This window comes from Lepisosteus oculatus, unplaced genomic scaffold (genome assembly GCF_040954835.1).
Source record: "Lepisosteus oculatus isolate fLepOcu1 unplaced genomic scaffold, fLepOcu1.hap2 HAP2_SCAFFOLD_40, whole genome shotgun sequence".
NCBI classification, from domain to species: Eukaryota; Metazoa; Chordata; class Actinopteri; order Semionotiformes; family Lepisosteidae; genus Lepisosteus; species Lepisosteus oculatus.
Window position 1 is genome coordinate 7,501 of NW_027167934.1, and position 20,084 is coordinate 27,584.

General features: G+C 48.9%; 9 non-coding genes and 1 pseudogene across 9 annotated transcripts; 5 read left to right on the forward strand and 5 right to left on the reverse strand.

Annotated features, from left to right (window-relative positions):
* Positions 1-538: 538 nt before the first annotated feature.
* Positions 539-702, forward strand: LOC138228099 (U1 spliceosomal RNA). Its single transcript, XR_011185195.1, has one exon. It is a non-coding gene; the product is annotated as a U1 spliceosomal RNA (small nuclear RNA).
* Positions 703-1,338: 636 nt separating this feature from the next.
* LOC138228440 (5S ribosomal RNA) lies at positions 1,339-1,457 on the reverse strand. Its single transcript, XR_011185517.1, has one exon. It is a non-coding gene; the product is annotated as a 5S ribosomal RNA (ribosomal RNA).
* Positions 1,458-3,264: 1,807 nt separating this feature from the next.
* On the forward strand, positions 3,265-3,428 carry LOC138228111 (U1 spliceosomal RNA). Its single transcript, XR_011185207.1, has one exon. It is a non-coding gene; the product is annotated as a U1 spliceosomal RNA (small nuclear RNA).
* Positions 3,429-4,064: 636 nt separating this feature from the next.
* On the reverse strand, positions 4,065-4,182 carry LOC138228086 (5S ribosomal RNA; annotated as a pseudogene).
* Positions 4,183-5,970: 1,788 nt separating this feature from the next.
* On the forward strand, positions 5,971-6,134 carry LOC138228115 (U1 spliceosomal RNA). Its single transcript, XR_011185211.1, has one exon. It is a non-coding gene; the product is annotated as a U1 spliceosomal RNA (small nuclear RNA).
* Positions 6,135-6,771: 637 nt separating this feature from the next.
* On the reverse strand, positions 6,772-6,890 carry LOC138228441 (5S ribosomal RNA). The gene has a single exon (XR_011185518.1). It is a non-coding gene; the product is annotated as a 5S ribosomal RNA (ribosomal RNA).
* Positions 6,891-8,179: 1,289 nt separating this feature from the next.
* LOC138228248 (U4 spliceosomal RNA) lies at positions 8,180-8,321 on the forward strand. The gene has a single exon (XR_011185334.1). It is a non-coding gene; the product is annotated as a U4 spliceosomal RNA (small nuclear RNA).
* Positions 8,322-14,821: 6,500 nt separating this feature from the next.
* On the reverse strand, positions 14,822-14,903 carry trnas-uga (transfer RNA serine (anticodon UGA)). Its single transcript has one exon. It is a non-coding gene; the product is annotated as a tRNA-Ser (tRNA).
* A 1,344-nt stretch (positions 14,904-16,247) lies between these two features.
* trnas-gcu (transfer RNA serine (anticodon GCU)) lies at positions 16,248-16,329 on the reverse strand. Its single transcript has one exon. It is a non-coding gene; the product is annotated as a tRNA-Ser (tRNA).
* Positions 16,330-17,953: 1,624 nt separating this feature from the next.
* trnar-acg (transfer RNA arginine (anticodon ACG)) lies at positions 17,954-18,026 on the forward strand. The gene has a single exon. It is a non-coding gene; the product is annotated as a tRNA-Arg (tRNA).
* The last annotated feature ends 2,058 nt before the right edge of the window (positions 18,027-20,084 follow it).

The following is a 20,084-nucleotide window of genomic DNA, read 5'->3' on the forward strand; positions in this document are numbered from 1 at the left end:
CGCAGCTAATGCGGAGCACTTGTTGGACTGGCATCGAAAGGACGTGTGCGCACGGAGCGAGCCTACCCTGCGGCGGAGCGTGGGAACTTTCTCCCCCCCTCCCGCTGCAGGAGTTGTGTGCACTGCAGCGGTGCCGAGAGAAAAGCACAGAAGGCAGCAGGCTCTGGAGAGCAGGTAAGAGACGGAGCCTTGTGGGCAGGCGAGCAGGCCCGTTTTTTGGAAATTGCTGAAAAGGTTTGTTCGGTGTGTGGCAGGCGCACGTCGAGAGCTTGCGTGGCGATCTGCCGGTCTGGAGTTATGCAAATGAGGCCGAATTGCATCCCGGGACATGCTGCGAATGCGCAACGGCGACTGCAGATGTGTAGGAAACGGCGCGCTCGTTTTCTCGTTTTGCCCACACTTTTGAGTGTTAGTGTGGCGTGTGAGTGTGTGAAAGAGTGGGCCCAGCAGGAGGCGGTGGCGTGCGGGGCGAGGAGGTGGCCTAGGCTACGCGATTTGTGCTGTGGGTGCAGGCCGCTTGCAGGGGCCTGTTTAACTCATACTTACCTGGCAGGGGAGATACCTTGATCAAGAAGGAGGTTCACCCAGGGCGAGGCTTGGCCATTGCACTCCGGCTGTGCTGACCCCTGCGAATTCCCCAAATGTGGGAATCTCGACTGCATAATTTCTGGTAGTGGGGGACTGCGTTCGCGCTCTCCCCTGATGTGCTTGGTCCAAAATCAGATACGGGAGGGTTAGGACACCACGAGCTGCGTGGCTGCGGAAGGATCCCGGTTCGACAGGAGTGGACGCCGCTGCTGGTTCTCGCTGGCTTTTAGTTAGGGGTCCGGAGAAGCATCTCAAGCTAGTTCCACTACTCCTTCCGGACGTTCATTCCCTTTTCAAAGTCAGTCGTTTTGCTGTAGTCTGCGTTCTTTAGGCTGATTATCGAGGTTAGCCTTTATTTGGTCATGGGGGGCCTCGGTACTGTATGCTGAGTCTAAAGACAGTTTCACCCGTTTTCTGATTGCTCGGTTCTGTACCAGTGCAGACATGTCAAACAGTGAATGGCTGTACCTCTATTGTATCCGTGCTCAATGAATGAAATCGGTAACAAATGAATATATGTCTAGTTATACGAAAAACGAGTGGTTTATCGACTCATCTTCATTTGCAGATTTAGAAGCAGCTTCGATATTCGTTTTACAGACGGGTTTTTTTTTTTGAATATGGGTCACACACATGCCACAGCAACAAAACATCTCTAGAGATGAGGCTATAGATCACCTTTCCATCCTGCAGGTTTTCCTCCCAAAGCCTACGGCACCAACGGCGACCCCTGCTGGCCGGGAGAGCAAAAGCTTACAGCACCTGGTATTCCCAGGCAGTCTCCCATCCAAGTACTAACCAGGCCCAACACTGCTTAGCTTCCGAGATCAGACAAAATCGGGTGTGTTTAGGGTGGTGTGGCCGTAAGCGAAAGCCCAGGCGCCTGACTCGCTACTTGAAGCTGTGTGTGGCGGGGGTTCCGTGCCCCCCGAGCGGGACTGAAGGATCGTTCGTGTGCCACTCTTTGGAAAGGAGCTGCTTTCCAAATCGCATTGCGTGCCTGGATGTTGGCGAATGCGCTCCCTTGTGTTGGCACGTCCCGCACTGGAGGAGGACAAACAATCTGCACGGAGGAGCACCAGGCAAGTCTTCACCAGACAAAAACCTCCAGTGCACAGCACTCTGGAAACATTTCGGGGCTTTCGCGTGTTTATTTCAGCACGTAAAGCGCACCGGTCCAACACGTCGGCCGGGCGCGCGGCGCCTCCGCCCTCTTGTGGCCTTGCGGCGTCAGAGCAAGAGGCTCCTTCTCGCTGCCCTTCCGCTGTGTTGCAGGGCACCGAGAGGGAACCCGAAGCGCGCACTTTGTGGGGGGCGGGGGACCGCGTTCGCGCTCTGCCCCCGGTCTCTTGCGCGAGTACTAAATCTCACGGACAGGGGGGCCTCGTCATTGATTGTTACAGGTGAGACGGGGATTAGGAGGAGACCCCGACTGATGGGTAAAGGGGAGCACTAACACCAGAGGGACATCCCCGGCGTCTCTTTTTGAGAGACACCCTGGGGTTTCCTAATGGCCAAGGAGGGTCGGGACCTCGGTTTGACGCCTCCCCCGAAGGACGGCGCCTGTTTGTGCAGCAGAGTGTCGCCATCAGGAGGCTGGGGCGTAAGAGAGCCACACAGCCCGCAGGGTGAGCGCTCCCTACTGGTCCCAGTCACACCTCTTGCAGGAGCAGCAGCAACCGGAGCTTTTCCGGGGTGGAATCTCCCATCCGGGTGCCGGCCAGGCTCACACCTGCTGGGCTGCCCCGGGGGTGAGCCCAGTCGAGAGTCGCAGGGCCAGATCTAGTCACCGGGGAGAAACGATACAAGTGAAGGATTGCTCGGCTCTCGGCACTTGAAAAGACCGACAAATGTCTCGTTCCCGCCGGAGCTGAATGTACCCGCATGTGTGGTGTCGTCTTCTTCCCCCGCCCCGCTGTGTTTGCTGTATTGTCTCTGAAGCCGGCCCCCCCGAGACGAGACGGGCTGTTCCTGTGCCCCAATTAACACTTTACAGGTGCCATTCCCCGGCATTGTGGCCATTGTCGGTGCTCACACGCGATAAGATAAGGCGGAGGAGAGCGGGGCATGCCCAGCGGCAGACATTCAAGGAGGGGGCAGGGCGAGGTGAGGTGAGGTGCGACACGCCGGAGCCCCGACGCAGCTAATGCGGAGCACTTGTTGGACTGGAATCGAAAGGACGTGTGCGCACGGAGCGAGCCTTCCCTGCGGCGGAGCGCGGGAACTTTCTCCCCCCCTCCCGCTGCAGGAGTTGTGTGCGCTGCAGCGGTGCCGAGAGAAAAGCACAGAAGGCAGCAGGCTCTGGAGAGCAGGTAAGAGACGGAGCCTTGTGGGCAGGCGAGCAGGCCCGTTTTTTGGAAATTGCTGAAAAGGTTTGTTCGGTGTGTGGCAGGCGCACATCGCGAGCTTGCGTGGCGATCTGCCGGTCTGGAGTTATGCAAATGAGGCCGAATTGCATCCCGGGACATGCTGCGAATGCGCAACGGCGACTGCAGATGTGTAGGAAACGGCGCGCTCGTTTTCTCGTTTTGCCCACACTTTTGAGTGTCAGTGTGGCGTTTGAGTGTGTGAAAGAGTGGGCCCAGCAGGAGGCGGTGGCGTGCGGGGCGAGGAGGTGGCCTAGGCTGCGCGATTTGTGCTGTGGGTGCGGGCCGCTTGCAGGGGCCTGTTTAACTCATACTTACCTGGCAGGGGAGATACCTTGATCAAGAAGGAGGTTCACCCAGGGCGAGGCTCGGCCATTGCACTCCAGCTGTGCTGACCCCTGCGAATTCCCCAAATGTGGGAATCTCGACTGCATAATTTCTGGTAGTGGGGGACTGCGTTCGCGCTCTCCCCTGATGTGCTTGGTCCAAAATCAGATACGGTAGGGTTAGGACACCACGAGCTGCGTGGCTGCGGAAGGATCCCGGTTCGACAGGAGTGGACGCCGCTGCTGGTTCTCACTGGCTTTTAGTTAGGGGTCCGGAGAAGCATCTCAAGCTAGTTCCACTACTCCTTCCGGACGTTCATTCCCTTTTCAAAGTCAGTCGTTTTGCTGTAGTCTGCGTTCTTTAGGCTGATTATCGAGGTTAGCCTTTATTTGGTCATGGGGGGCCTCGGTACTGTATGCTGAGTCTAAAGACAGTTTCACCCGTTTTCTGATTGCTCGGTTCTGTACCAGTGCAGACATGTCAAACAGTGAATGGCTGTACCTCTACTGTATCCATGCTCAATGAATGAAATCGGTAACAAATGAATATATGTCTAGTTATACGAAAAACGAGTGGTTTATCGACTCATCTTCATTTGCAGATTTAGAGGCAGCTTCGATATTCGTTTTACAGATGGGTTTTTTTTTTTGAATATGGGTCACACACATGCCACAGCAACAAAACATCTCTAGAGATGAGGCTATAGATCACCTTTCCATCCTGCAGGTTTTCCTCCCAAAGCCTACGGCACCAACGGCGACCCCTGCTGGCTGGGAGAGCAAAAGCTTACAGCACCTGGTATTCCCAGGCAGTCTCCCATCCAAGTACTAACCAGGCCCGATGCTGCTCTTTTCCGAGATCAGATGAGATCGGGCGTGTTCAGGGTGGTGTGGCCGTAAGCGAAAGCCCCGGCGCCTGACTCGCTACTTGAAGCTGTGTGTGGCGGGGGTTCCGCGCCCCCCGAGCGGGACTGAAGGATCGTTCGTGTGCAACTCTTTGGAAAGGAGCTGCTTTCCAAATCGCATTGCGTGCCTGGATGTTGGCGAATGCGCTCCCTTGTGTTGGCTCGTCCCGCACTGGAGGAGGACAAACAATGTGCACGGAGGAGCACCAGGCAAGTCTTCACCAGACAAAAACCTCCAGTGCACAGTACTCTGGAAACATTTCGGGGCTTTCGCGTGTTTATTTCAGCACGTAAAGCGCACCGGTCCAACACGTCGGCCGGGCGCGCGGCGCCTCCGCCCTCTTGTGGCCTTGCGGCGTCAGAGCAAGAGGCTCCTTCTCGCTGCCCTTCTGCTGTGTTGCAGGGCCCCAAGAGGGAACCCGGAGCGCGCACTTTGTGGGGGGCGGGGGACCGCGTTCGCGCTCTGCCCCCGGTCTCTTGCGCGAGTACTAAATCTCACGGACAGGGGGGCCTCGTCATTGATTGTTACAGGTGAGACGGGGATTAGGAGGAGACCCCGACTGATGGGTAAAGGGGAGCACTAACACCAGAGGGACACCCCCGGCGTCTCTTTTTGAGAGACGCCCTGGGGTTTCCTAATGGCCAAGGAGGGTCGGGACCTCGGTTTGACCTCTGTTTGTGCAGCAGAGTGTCGCCATCAGGAGGCTGGGGCGTAAGAGAGCCACACAGCCCGCAGGGTGAGCGCTCCCTACTGGTCCCAGTCACACCTCTTGCAGGAGCAGCAGCAACCGGAGCTTTTCCGGGGTGGAATCTCCCATCCGGGTGCCGGCCAGGCTCACACCTGCTGGGCTGCCCCGGGGGTGAGCCCAGTCGAGAGTCGCAAGGCCAGATCTAGTCACCGGGGAGAAACGATACAAGTGAAGGATTGCTCGGCTCTCGGCACTTGAAAAGACCGACAAATGTCTCGTTCCCGCCGGAGCTGAATGTACCCGCATGTGTGGTGTCGTCTTCTTCCCCCGCCCCGCTGTGTTTGCTGTATTGTCTCTGAAGCCGGCCCCCCCGAGACGAGACGGGCTGTTCCTGTGCCCCAATTAACACTTTACAGGTGCCATTCCCCGGCATTGTGGCCATTGTCGGTGCTCACACGCGATAAGATAAGGCGGAGGAGAGCGGGGCATGCCCAGCGGCAGACATTCAAGGAGGGGGCAGGGCGAGGTGAGGTGAGGTGCGACACGCCGGAGCCCCGACGCAGCTAATGCGGAGCACTTGTTGGACTGGAATCGAAAGGACGTGTGCGCACGGAGCGAGCCTTCCCTGCGGCGGAGCGCGGGAACTTTCTCCCCCCCTCCCGCTGCAGGAGTTGTGTGCGCTGCAGCGGTGCCGAGAGAAAAGCACAGAAGGCAGCAGGCTCTGGAGAGCAGGTAAGAGACGGAGCCTTGTGGGCAGGCGAGCAGGCCCGTTTTTTGGAAATTGCTGAAAAGGTTTGTTCGGTGTGTGGCAGGCGCACATCGCGAGCTTGCGTGGCGATCTGCCGGTCTGGAGTTATGCAAATGAGGCCGAATTGCATCCCGGGACATGCTGCGAATGCGCAACGGCGACTGCAGATGTGTAGGAAACGGCGCGCTCATTTTCTCGTTTTGCCCACACTTTTGAGTGTCAGTGTGGCGTTTGAGTGTGTGAAAGAGTGGGCCCAGCAGGAGGCGGTGGCGTGCGGGGCGAGGAGGTGGCCTAGGCTGCGCGATTTGTGCTGTGGGTGCGGGCCGCTTGCAGGGGCCTGTACAACTCATACTTACCTGGCAGGGGAGATATCTTGATCAAGAAGGAGATTCAACCAGGGCGAGGCTCGGCCATTGCACTCCGGCTGTGCTGACCCCTGCGAATTCCCCAAATGTGGGAATCTCGACTGCATAATTTCTGGTAGTGGGGGACTGCGTTCGCGCTCTCCCCTGATGTGCTTGGTCCAAAATCAGATACGGGAGGGTTAGGACACCACGAGCTGCGTGGCTGCGGAAGGATCCCGGTTCAACAGGAGTGGACGCCGCTGCTGGTTCTCGCTGGCTTTTAGTTAGGGGTCCGGAGAAGCATCTCAAGCTAGTTCCACTACTCCTTCCGGACGTTCATTCCCTTTTCAAAGTCAGTCGTTTTGCTGTAGTCTGCGTTCTTTAGGCTGATTATCGAGGTTAGCCTTTATTTGGTCATGGGGGGCCTCGGTACTGTATGCTGAGTCTAAAGACAGTTTCACCCGTTTTCTGATTGCTCGGTTCTGTACCAGTGCAGACATGTCAAACAGTGAATGGCTGTACCTCTATTGTATCCGTGCTCAATGAATGAAATCGGTAACAAATGAATATATGTCTAGTTATACGAAAAACGAGTGGTTTATCGACTCATCTTCATTTGCAGATTTAGAGGCAGCTTCGATATTCGTTTTACAGACGTTTTTTTTTTTTTTGAATATGGGTCACACACATGCCACAGCAACAAAACGTCTCTAGAGATGAGGCTATAGATCACCTTTCCATCCTGCAGGTTTTCCTCCCAAAGCCTACGGCACCAACGGCGACCCCTGCTGGCCGGGAGAGCAAGAGCTTATAGCACCTGGTATTCCCAGGCGGTCTCCCATCCAAGTACTAACCAGGCCCGACCCTGCTTAGCTTCCAAGATCAGACGAGATCGGGCGTGTTCAGGGTGGTGTGGCCGTAAGCGAAAGCCCTGGCGCCTGACTCGCTACTTGAAGCTGTGTGTGGTGGGGGCTCCGTGCCCCCCGAGCGGGACTGAAGGATCGTTCGTGTGCAACTCTTTGGAAAGGAGCTGCTTTCCAAATCGCATTGCGTGCCTGGATGTTGGCGAATGCGCTCCCTTGTGTTGGCTCGTCCCGCACTGGAGGAGGACAAAGAATCTGCACGGAGGAGCACCAGGCAAGTCTTCAGTGCACAGCACTCTGGAAACATTTCGGGGCTGTCGCGTGTTTATTTCAGCACGTAAAGCGCACCGGTCCAACACTTCGGCCGGGCGCGCGGCGCCTCCGCCCTCTTGCTGCCCCTGCAGCTGCTTCACTTTTCCCTTTAGTTGCCATCGATTTTTTTGTAGTGCTATACATATACGATTGAGGTATCTTAGAGTTCTCCTTCGAAGACCCAGCACTCTCTTTTCTTTTCCCAGTGTTACTCATATCGGACTTTTTAAACCTAAAAAAAAATCGTTTTTTTTTCTTTCAATTATAACTGAAGTTTAAACAACTAGTGTTAAGTCCTTATTTTTCTGTAGTCAAAAAAAGCAAAAATTAACATTCAGGTCATGAAAAACTCAAAAAAACTCCCCAACCACTAAACTTTACCTCCCACCTGAGCGCCATCTTGAACGCCCCTACCACCAGAGAATGCTCACGATTTCGGAAGCTGTCTCCGGGACGTGCTGATTCCACACATCCTGAATAAATCATGATATTGTTAGTTGCTGTAGCTAGACGTTCAAATGAGTTTCATGGCCAGATGGACTGTTTCCTCCAGCGGTATAATATTGCAGTGAGACAGCACGATGCCTGCAAGACTATGTCACGCTAAACGCCACAGATTGTGTTTGTCCGTTCGTGTCAGTCGTCCCGCAGCCACGGGAAGTGGGACACAAACATGCTGCAATGCTTTCAAGACGTTAGGATTTGTTTGTGCAACATCCAAGAAGAGTACTTGTGGCTTGAATGTGAACTGTACGTGCCCGCCCCCTTTCCTCTGTAGTGCATGAGTTCCTCCCGGCATGCCCTTCGTCATTGTTCTGTCATCTTGTATTTAAAGGGTTGTATTTCTGCTGCTGAAAATAAGCAACGGTTTTCTCACAACGCCCTTTGTTCCCAACGGAGCCCTTGTCTGTCATGAAATTCTTCAAAACCTCAAGCTAGAAGAAGAAGACGACAAATATGAAGCGTTATAGCAACGACATGCCATGACACGATCGATAACGATTTCCATAGGATCCCCGCGGTTGCCTAGCAACCGTCAGCTTTGCGCAGTGGCAGTATCGTAGCCTGTGAGGGTTAGCCGAGGCGTGATTATTGCTAGTTGAAAACTTTTCCCAATACCCCGCTTCCGCCGGTTTGCAATACAATCGGCGAAAGCAATTTATGACAGTCTCGTCAGAGACTGAGCAAGGTGTTTAAAGACAGATTTGGTCACGGTGATATCATGGTAGAAAGAAACGAACTTGTTACGTGTCAACAGAAACGCTCTTTAGCTCTTTCAGCTTTATGCAGAGAACAGCGTCTGTCGAGATTACTTTTGTGTCAGCGCGAAACGCCGTGTGCTTGTCAGTATGATTTCATATTGCTCGTAGCGGCGCCTGGCTTTTGTCTGTCAAACGTTAAGTTGCGCTTCTTCATGCTGCATCGTCGGCATGAGTGGAGCATTTTAAACGTCTGTACTTACTGCGCCCCATAAGAAATCGTTTGTCCCCATTCAAAAGAGATTGTGCGATGTCCTGCAGCGTTCGCAAAGCAAACCTTTGACAGTTTGAAAAGAGGAATTTATTCTGCTTCCTGTGCGTGCAGTAGTTACAAAGTTGAACGTCTTTACACGATCTGCTGCAGTTTTCAGTGGGTGGGCTTTGTCAAATGGCTTGGAAAAACGCACTGTGTTTCTGCTCGGGAAACATCATGAGCAGTGTCCTGCATGTTTTCTGTGTATAGCTGTCTTTTAACGCATACAGAATTCATTCGAAATCATTGATTTCTCCAATTAACAAGGGTCTCTTTTTGAACCTGCCAGAAGCATTCTTTCAATGTAACAGATTTACTCCGGGGAAGGGCAGCATGACATTGAGAGTAGCTCAAGCTTTCAGCACCTTTATCTGACTGCATGTATGCAGACACTGCTCAGAATCCCCTGTAAGATTCTCCTTCAATTCCGTTTTGCAGTGCTTTAGCTCTTTCAAAAGGCTTCGCTTTGCTAGTCACAATCCAAGGCTCATGACAGCATTTCAAAACATTCGTAACTGCGTTGGCCGGGAATCGAACCTGGGTTAAATGCTTTGAAGGCAGCTATGCGCAAAACTGGCTCGCTCCAGAATAAATCTCACGTCGAGGGCATATTTTTTTCCATTTTACTGTGAGTCGGGCTCAGCTGCACAGAGGAGAGAGCAGAGCAATGAGGTCACGGGGACAGGGGAGTCACACGCTGGCGGTTTGAATACGCGGAAGATCACTGAGGGATCCACAGTATATGGACTCTCCGAGCGCCATCAGTCCGCACTCCGGACTCTGAATCCTGCCATCCGAGTTAAGATCTCGGCGGAACCTGAGGCGCAGTTCCTTCTTAAAACGTAATCTGGTGAGCATTTCTAGAATCGTACTTGTATAGATGCAGCCTTTAATGTGTTGCTAGGTTAAAATTGATGACTTCTTGTATTTCAGTAGGCAACTGCCCTCTTGATTTCGGATTTAATTTCTTTATTACAGGGGCGCTTTTATGAAGACAGAGTCATGTTCAGGTACTTTGCTTGATGGAGGAAGCTCATTTCGGACTCTGTGATCTGCTCACCTGGAAAGGTCTGCTATACTACTACAAGAGAGAAGTAGAGTCTGGAAGAAGGGACAATTTTATGATGCTTTGGAAGATAATGTTTTTTTTTTCTTATACTGAAAATGAAAGGTAGTTGTTTCTATATGGACTCAGTCTTTGGAATTTGTATATATATATTTCAGTGATCCCTCAGCCATTCCTTCTGTATTGTAATTCAATTTCTCTTTTAAAATTCCTTCCCCACTTCTAGGACCTGCAGTTGCTGAACTCCACAATGGCTTCTATTGGAAAGTCTGTGACTGAGACCAAGTAAGTGTTCACTTTTTTATGAAACCATTATTTATTTAGGAGCAATGAGCAATTCTTATATAAATGCAATAAAATCATTATGCTCAAACTATGAGAGAGAAAATTAAGGATAATTTAAGAAATCAGTCTTAGCTTGTTTCTATACACAGATGGTATTATTTATTTTCAAAGGAAACCCGCGAGGATTCCCCTGGTGTGCAAGATGTGCCTGAATACTCTTGATCAGCTTCCTGCTCACTTGAAGAGGGCGTGTATGAAGCACGCCACGGCAGAAAACATCAGGATGGCCTCTCAACAGGCGAGGGAGGACATGATGAATCACCTGAAGAACGGGGTCATCGTGGATTACCACAGAATAGAGATCGTGTCTGGTGAGGCAAACAGGAAAGTGGTTGTAAGACTGCTAGAGTCCTTGGGCCTTTTTGTACATGGGAAGCCTGAAGACACATTGGCAAGGTGAGATATTTTTAATCTGTAAGGCTTCTGTAGTTTCTTTTTGAAATCATTGTTACAACATATTATGTAAAAGCATGTTGAAAAGAATCTACCTGCATTCCAGCGGCCCTGAGCAAGAGGCCGCAGTCCAGGAGGAAGAGATGCCAGAGGCTGCTCTAGAAACTGAAACAGAAGCGGATAAGGAAGGGGAAGATGTGAGCTCTGAAGAACTCTATCAGCAGTAAGACTTTTTATTTTTCAGATGTATCTATTTTTTACTAAAATTCTAATTTGTCTTATAGGTATAAAATGTTTAAACCGGTGTTTTATATCCTTACAGGCCCTGAGTAGTTAAAAAGTATCAGCAGGCCGGAAGAGAGTGGCCCAAGCTGGACTCTATAGAAAGCACTCCCTGGATGCTCCTCTCCTGATTGGATTCAAACAGTACCTTACCAAGGATCTGGGAGTGGCAAATTATTCTCAGGAGGTATTTATTTTTTAAAGGCATTTAAAATTAAGCAATGGTATCTTCATTGTAAATGTTTATATTTCTTAGCTTAAAATTCACCCATGTGAAATGATGTCAGCCATAAACATCATGACTCTATATTTCCTACCTGAATCTATTCTACTTAAATTATTACATTATACACAATTTGAGTTCATTTTAAAAAGTAAAAGGTAATGAAAGGAATGCATTTTCATAAGAAAGATAATACCGATATGCATGTGATAATCTTCCTTATATCATGTAGTGCATCATTTGGACACTTTGTGGGCTTGAAATACAAAGCAAATCATGTTCTATGGTACAAGATAAATACAAAACTTAAGCTTTTATTTTAATTAGATTTGTTTATAAAGCATAAGCAATCATTTATTACATTAATATATGTAAAAATAACATTTTAGCATCATACGTTTAGTATATTTAGTCCCTAATGCTGAAAGAAATGATCATAGAACATGACATCTAACCTTACCTGCGGTGTTTTTAATCCCTATTGCTCAATGCACGGTGAAAGCATTCCATACATGTGTCTGACAATGAGGAATGGGCCCCTGAGACAGTCATTTGCCTGTTTCACAAATGATCGTATTTTACTAGAGATTCTGCTTGGGATTCAGATGTGCATTCGGACAGCAATCCCTTTCAAGAAATGATATGTTCTGGATGAGGTCAAAGGTGCTGGAACACTGTATCTAGGATGTGTTTGCAGAGACTGTGTGTCTCCTGCTTCAACGCAGTGATAAACAGATGTGCTCCTTTAATTTATTGGTACATGCCCAGGGCAGTAAGCAGTCTGAGGATTTATTTCCAGATGGCATAGAGCAGTGAAGCAGTGAAGTAGTGCAAAACACTGGATCATTATATTATTAGAATCTATTCTACTTAAATTATTACATTATACTCAATTTGAGTTCATTTTAAAAAGTAAAAGGTAATGAAAGGAATGCATTTTCATAAGAAAGATAATACCGATATGCATGTGATAATCTTCCTTATATCATGTAGTGCGTCATTTGGACACTTTGTGGGCTTGAAATACAAAGAAAATCATGTTCTATGGTACAAGATAAATACAAAACTTAAGCTTTTATTTTAATTAGATTTGTTTCTAAAGCATAAGCAATCATTTATTACATTAATATATGTGAAAATAACATTTTAGCATCATATGTTTAGTATATTTAGTCCCTAATGCCGAAAGAAATGATCATTTGTTTAACATGCACGGGTCTGTCTCAAAGGATGCAGTACTCCTGAAGGGTCTCAAACCCTACATTTCGGATGCCTAGCTGTATCCCTCACATGTGGCACCTCAGAATGACTTCTAACCTTACCTGTGGTGTATTCAGTCCCTATTGCTCAATGCACGGTGTACATACTGCATACATGTGTCTTGAGAATGAGGAATGGGCCCCTGAGACAGTCATTTGCCTGTTTCACAAACAGGGACCTGGACCGGGACCTGGACCTAGACCTGGCCCGTACAGGGCTCAAACCCGCGACCTTGGCGTTATTAGCACCACGCTCTAACCAACTGAGCTAACCAGCCTCACGACAGTGCTCCTCTCTGTGCTGCAAAAAATCAAACTCAGGGAATTTCTTTTGTCCTCCTTTGAATAGAAAGCCGTGTAATCAGTGTACGGGCTTTCTCGTGCAGTTTCATGGTTCTTGTAACCCAAATCCTACACTGGCCTGAAGTGCCCCCCCATTTCACAGCATTTTTCAGCTGATTTAAAATGTACCTAAAGGAGAAGCATTATTGAAGACCATCAATTACCAAGAGCTTTTGTCAAAGGTTTTGGTGGTCATTTTGAATGACCACAGAGCCCTGTGACCTCGGTTTTACATCTCATCCAAAAGACAGCGCCCTTTTACAACACAGCATCTCCGTCACTATACTGGGTCATTGGGACCCGCACAGACCTCAGGGTGAGCGCCCCCCCGCCGGCACCATTAACACCGCTTCCAGCTGGAAGCTTTGTTTTTCCCTGTAGCTCATCCTCATCCAGGTACTGACCTGGCTCACACCTGCTTAGCTTCAGTGGGTTTTCAGTTGCGAGTTGCAAGGGGATGCAAGTGATGGAGCCGCTCGCTGCAAAAGCCACTGCATTGGCCGGGAATCGAACCTGAGCCTCCCGCGTGGCAGGTGAGAATTCTACCACTGAACCACCAATGCTCAGTGCCTGGGCCTTCAAAAAAGACGCTTTTTTGGTGCTCTGTGCAAAACGCGTCGACATCTGCTTCCAGCTGCAAAATGCCATTTGCGGACGCTGAAGAACTTATTTCTAAGGCAGCGGGTACAAGCGATTGGGCGTTTTAAAACCACCAGGAACAGCAAAGAGGCGCGCTTCTTTGCTTGTGCCGAAACACACCGACTGAAAGCGGACAACGTAGTCGGCAGGATTGGAACCTGTGCGGGGAGACCCCAATGGATTTCTAGTCCATTGCCTTAACCACTCAGCCACGACTACAGCAAGCCCCGCTGCCGCTGCGATCTTGCTACAATCTTACCTGGATCGCGAGGCGCCGGCGGAAGCCTATTTCAAAGTCGTTCTCCGTTTCAAAAAAACATTTCCAAAATACAAGCCTTGCAGACAGACACGCCTCAGAGGACTTAAGGGTGGCTTCATGTCGGAATGATAAAGTCTCCCCGTCCGGACATGAAAATGCCACTTTGTTACACACAAAAAAAGAATCAACAACAGAGAAATGCCCACAAGCATTTGAAAAGCCGCACCACGTCGCACTTGAAATAGCTCTTACATTAGTGGTAGACACAGGAATCGCCTTTTTATTTACGCTCTTACCAACGCGATGGAAAGCAAAACAAAGCAAAGCAGAGCAAAACAAAACGAACAAACGAAAACCCTCACGTCCTGCACTTGCATATAACCCCGTTACGTGCCCAAGTGGTATTGTACGTCATCCTAGCACTGCACCCCGGGTCGTACGGTATATGGGAACGAGCACACGCCACGAATCGTCTCGAATCACTCCCTACAGCTGTAAGGCGCCTTGAAGCGTGCACCCCCAACATTCTTCTTTGCGCATCTGTGAAAGGTAAACTCTTGAGCAAACTCTGAACCAGCTCTAAGGAAACTAATCCGATTAGACGTTACTTTGACTCATCTTCTTACGCTCAGTGCCGGATTGCTCAAACTCCAGCTAGGGTTAGGGTTAGCATTCCCACGCTACTTAGACACTTTGTTTACGCTCAGTGCTGGATTTTGGGAACTTCAGGACGAGTGGGAATTTTCTCCTATCTGTCCATTCTGTTTTGTTTTGGAGACTCTTGGCTGCCTATGTTGTTCAGTGCACCGTGAAGGAAACATTTTCCAAAACTGTGTCAGCTCAAAAGTTGTAAGAAAACCTCTCCAGGTGCTTTAACTCTCTTCATTTTTGTCATTTAATGTGACACTCGATGTATAACTGGAGCCTCACATATGCAAATGGTGAGGCTCCAGTTCGACACCCAGTTCCACACCACTTTACAGTATATGACAAAAGCATGGCAGACTGTGCCGGACCAGCTGGTAACTTCCGCTTATTTTGACCATATTAAACATTGGAAATCTTCCCACTTGCATTTGTGACACTTGATTTTGGCTCCACCTAAGACACTCTTAAATCTTCAAACACTTTTCTCTTCTCCCGCAACACACTTGTCTGTCGGCACTATGTGGCAGCGTTGCATGACAACCCCTCTCACCACGGAAAGGAACCTAACAGCTTTGGTAAGAGAGTAGAATTACCTGAAGAACTGCTTTCCATGGAAGCAGGACCAAGCGATGTAGCATTTTTATAGTACCAGGAAAGGAGAAGCGGCACTTCGCCTTTGCCGCACAGGCACAAGGTGACGTGCGGCAGACGCCGTAGTCGGCAGGATTCGAACCTGAGCGGGGAGTCCCCAATGGATTTCAAATCCATCGCCTTAACTACTCGGCCACGACTACAGCGAGCTCGCCGCCGCCGCATTCCTCCTATAATCTAACACGGAGTGCGAGGTGGCTGCGGAAACCTTTTTAAAGTCGCTCTCTGTTTAAAAAAAATACCTTTCACAAGATACATGCCGGCAGACAGACACGCCTCAGAGGGTTTAAGGCTGGCTTCACGTTCAAATGATAAAGTCTCCCCGTCCGGATGTCAAAATGCAACTTTGGCAGACAGAAAAAACATCAACAAACCACAAATGTGGACAAGGATTTTACAAGCTGCACCACACTGCACTTTCAAAAGCATTTACATTCGTGTTAGACGCAGGAATTGTCTTTGTTTTGCGCGCTTACGAACGCCATAGAAAACGAAACAAAACAAAAGCCCTCAGCTCCTGTACTTGATTATAACGCCGTTACGTGTCGAAGCAGGAATTTACGTCATCTTACCACTGCAACATGGGGAATAGAGGGAAATGAACACACGCTACGAATCGTCTCAATCACTCCCTAGAGTCGTAAGGCACATTGAAGGGTGCACCCCCATCATTAATCGTTGGGCCTCTGTAAAAGGAAAGCTGTTGAGCAGTCTTTGAAACAGCTCGGATGAAACACTTGATTGCTTCCATGTGCATCTGGAGCCCACTTCTTATTTTCACTTCACGCCGCCCAAAGCATTTCTAAAACAGGAGATTCGCGTTTGGGAATGCGCCCTGCCCTACAAATAAAACAGGTCTACGGGTCTGAAACCTGCTCCACGGAAAACAGTTCTGTTGCGCTTTTGATCAAAGGGAGATTCTCTGTTCTTACTTTTTGATTACATAACACCCAAAGGGGCTTCTTTGGAGCTGGATTCCAACCAGCATCCTAAAGTTTCTTGGCGGTATCCTTTACAGTCCTCTGTTCGGTCGACAAGGAACAGAAGGGGGCAGCTTTCCTCACACATACAGTGCAATGTACTGTAGTGTTCCCCTTCATTGAATTCGCAGTTCTGCATCAGACCTCTAACTCGTTTCCTTAGCTTGGATTTAAGCCACGAAGCAGGCTTCTACTGTATAAACGTCTAGAGGAATCACAAACTATTTGAGAGGCCATCATCCCAGGGGGAACTGACAAAGTCTATCCCTAAACACCTAGCGCAGTCTCTCGAGAGACTGTCAAAAATCGCTTTCTCCGTTTGTGCTGCAAGTAAGTGAAAACGCGGTCTCAACCCAGAGCCACTTGGCAGCAGCGGCACGTAAATACTGTTACTACCACTGCTCGATACCAACGTTAGCCTACTATACCATGTTCAGCCACCGCTAGAAAATGTAAGGCTCTAGTACTGGAGCAAACAAAAGGAGAGCCAACGTCAAACGTAGAGAGCGACAAGGATGGGATTCGAACCCATGCATGCAGAGCACAATGGATTAGCAGTCCATCGCCTTAACCACTCGGCCACCTCGTCGATGAAACTGGGCTGTCCAGACATGGGTTGGCGCGCTCCAGATGATCTTTTTCTTTTTTTTCCCTCGTACTCAAGGGTCCTTTTCCTGTTCCACATGCGATTTCAACATTTTCCTTGGGAGATGTCAAGCCAGCAAGCCACTGCTGTGGTTCAGTGGCCATTGTGGAGTTCAGTGGCCCTGTTGTACACAGAAAGCACATTGAGCTCCTTGGACATGAAAAGTTCCAGATAAAAGCCATTTGTCATCCTTTCTCTTGGTGTCGATGTTGCTATTGTATGTAAAGGTGGCAACTTGCTCAGCGAGCAGGCGGAGCACACACCGAATGCAGATGTGTCTGAGTGGTGTGTCCAAGTGGCTGCAAAAGGACAACACTACCGGGGCGCCGTTGCTTAGTTGGTTAAAGCGCTTGTCTCTTAAACAGGAGATCCTGAGTCCGAATCCCAGAGGTGCCTTCTTCGTTCTGTCTTCTCGAACAGAACTGGTCCTTACAGACAACCGCCTACGGCTAGACTTAATTAAATGCAAGTATTCATTTCCTGTCTTTAACGCGACTTGTTTTTCTTAAAATGGATGGAACTTGCAAAACATGAAATACAAACATTGCTAATCAGCGCTAGCGGCTGGCAAAAAAAAAGAAGTCAGCAATGTTTTTTTTCTTTAACCTTAACCCTGCTAATGGAGAAGAGTTAAACGACCGAGTCTATGCAGCTTAAACGGTGCTCATGTCGGGTTCTTAGCTGAAAGGGTGGTAAATCACGCTCACCCCAGTCCTTAATCTTTTAAAAGGATACAATATTGAACCTAGTCGCCACATCACATACATCCTGTTCAACGATAAAAAAGTGACATCTATCCTCGATCCAGAGTAAATCCCACGATGAGGGCATATTTTTTTCCACTTTACCATGAGTCGGGCTCAGCTGCACAGAGGCGAGAGCAGAGCAATGAGGTCACAGGGACAGGGGAGTCACACGCTGGCGGTTTGAACACGCGGAAGATCACTGAGGGATCCACAGTATATGGACCCTCCGTGCGCCATCAGTCCACACTCCGGACTCTGAATCCTGCCATCCGAGTTAAGATCTCGGCGGAACCTGAGGCACAGTTCCTTCTTAAAACGTAATCTGGTGAGCATTTCTAGAATCGTACTTGTATAGATGCAGCCTTTAATGTGTTGCTGGGTTAAAATTGATGACTTCTTGAACTTCAGTAGGCAACTGCCCTCTTGATTTCGGATTTAATTTCTTTATTACAGGGGCGCTTTTATGAAGACAGAGTCATGTTCAGGTACTTTGCTTGATGGAGGAAGCATATTTCGGACTCTGTGATCTGCTCACCTGGAAAGGTCTGCTGTACTACTACAAGAGAGAAGTAGAGTCTGGAAGAATGGACAATTTTATGATGCTTTGGAAGATAATGTTTTTTTTTTCTTTGAAATCGAAATGAATCAGAATATCAGTGCAAAAGACAAACTCTTGGTTTGGTTTAAAGAGATATGGTTTTAAAACAGACAAAATGTAGAAAACAGGTGTTTCTCACTTTTGGAAAAGAATGGACCGGGGGTAATATTTTACTAGGTGCAATGCTGATCTCACTGGGTTACAGTCCTGCAGTGTCACACCAGGGCCAGTGGCGCAATGGATAACGCGTCTGACTACGGATCAGGAGATTGCAGGTTCGACTCCTGCCTGGCTCGGGTCGTTTTTAAACGCATGGGGCTACTCCCTAAGTAGTCTGTGCTACTTACTGCATTGTAATCGTACCCAGTAAGAGATTTCCTTCATGTAAATGAACTGCACCTGAGAGCTTTAGAAAAACACCTGGGCTCAGTACGGTGCTGAGAGCTCAGCGTTGCTGTTCTAATTAGCACGCACTGCATCGGCTATGAGCCCGAACCTTTCAATTATTCCGATCAGTAAGTCAACACGTAGTCCACATGAACGGTAGAAATATTCTCTTGTCTGTCTCTTGTTTGTATAGAACTGAATGTCCCTGACAATGTACTGTTAGTTTTAATTGAAGAACGGCATTTGTGTTCAAATATACCAGACAAGTTTATGTAACTGCTCATGCGACACTCAGTTGTAATTAGTCAAGAAATAAAGTCGAACAATAGCTGCGGGTTTGATTCTGAACGTATGAGATTGCAGCGCCTTTTACTTCCATTGACAAATGATAGAGATTCGAAGAGAGATCCTTCAGACCAGCAAGCAAACCCACGGCTATTTCGGTTTTCTATCTAGGCAACGTTGGTGTCTGCAATAGCATACATGAAAACGTGATGCAATTTCTGTGGCTACATTTGTTGCACATCATGCACAGTAAGAGTGTTTCTAACACCAAATAAAAAGTCAACAATTAGCGATCACGCCTTCTCCTCAGTTAACCCACTGAAACCCTTGCTGTTAACAGTTCTTTACTGCGTGCTTTACCAGCACCTACATATCGTGTCGGTTCTTTCAGCTTTATTCATTAGGTTTTCAAAGGCATAAGTAGAGCACCAGAGGTGCGAACGCAAAATGTGTAGTTATCTGAAGAATTGATTTCTATGGCAGCGGGTCCAAGCGATTTCGCGTTGTTATAGTACCAGGAAAGGAAAAGCGGCACTTCGCCTCTGCCGCGCAGGCAGAAGGCGACGTGCGGCAGACGCCGTAGTCGGCAGGTTTCGCACCTGCGCGGGGAAGCCCCAACGCATTTCGAGCCCATCGCCTTAACCACTCGAGCACGACTAATGCGAGCTCGCCGCCGCCGCATTCCTCCTATAATCAAACACGGACTGCGATTTGGCTGCGGAAACCTTTTTAAAGTTGCTCTCCGTTAAAAAAAATACCTTTCACAAGATTCGTGCCGGCAGACAGACACGCCTCAGAGGGTTTAAGGCTGGCTTCACGTTCAAATGATAAAGTCCCCCAGTCCGGATGTCAAAATGCAACTTTGGCAGACAGAAAAAACATCAACAAACCAAAAATGTGGACAAGGATTTTACAAGCTGCACCACACTGCACTTTCAAAAGCATTTACATTCGTGTTAGACGCAGGAATTGCCTTTGATTTGCGCGCTTACGAACGCCATGGAAAACGAAACAAAACTAAAGCCCTCAGCTCCTGCACTTGATTATAATGCCGTTACGTGTCGAAGCAGGAATTTACGTCATCCTACCACTGCAACACGGGGAATAGAGGGAAATGAGCACAAGCTACGAATTGTCTCTAATCAGTCCCTACAGTTGTAAGACGCCTGGAAGCGTGCACCCCCATCATTAATCTTTGCGCATCTGTGCAAGGTAAACTCTGGAGCAGTCTCTGAAACGACTCAAAGGAAACACGTGATTGATTCCATATGCATCTGGGGTTCATTTCTTATTTACATTTAATTCAAGGGAAAGGCTTGGGTCAGTTTCAGACGGCCTCCAACAGCGAGATTCAAGCGCCCCACCTTCAGCCCAATCTGCGCCGCCAGAACGACAACGGCTCCTCTGGTCTTTGGGGTGCGGTTGTGACCCCTCAATATGTTCCGTACCAGCTCGGCGCAACTGAGATCATCTTGGTAGCCGTGTAGCTCAGATGAGTGAGAGCGTGTGTGTGTGTACCACCGTGATTGGATGCCGGTCCTTCTCAGGTCACAGTAAACCTTCTGCTGCCTAACTTCCCTAATTTTGGGGATCCCTTTGAAAAAGCAAAGGAAAAAAAAAACTGGCTCTTCATCAGCGTGATCGACCCCACTCAGTGTGCCCCAGTGGCCTAATGGATAAGG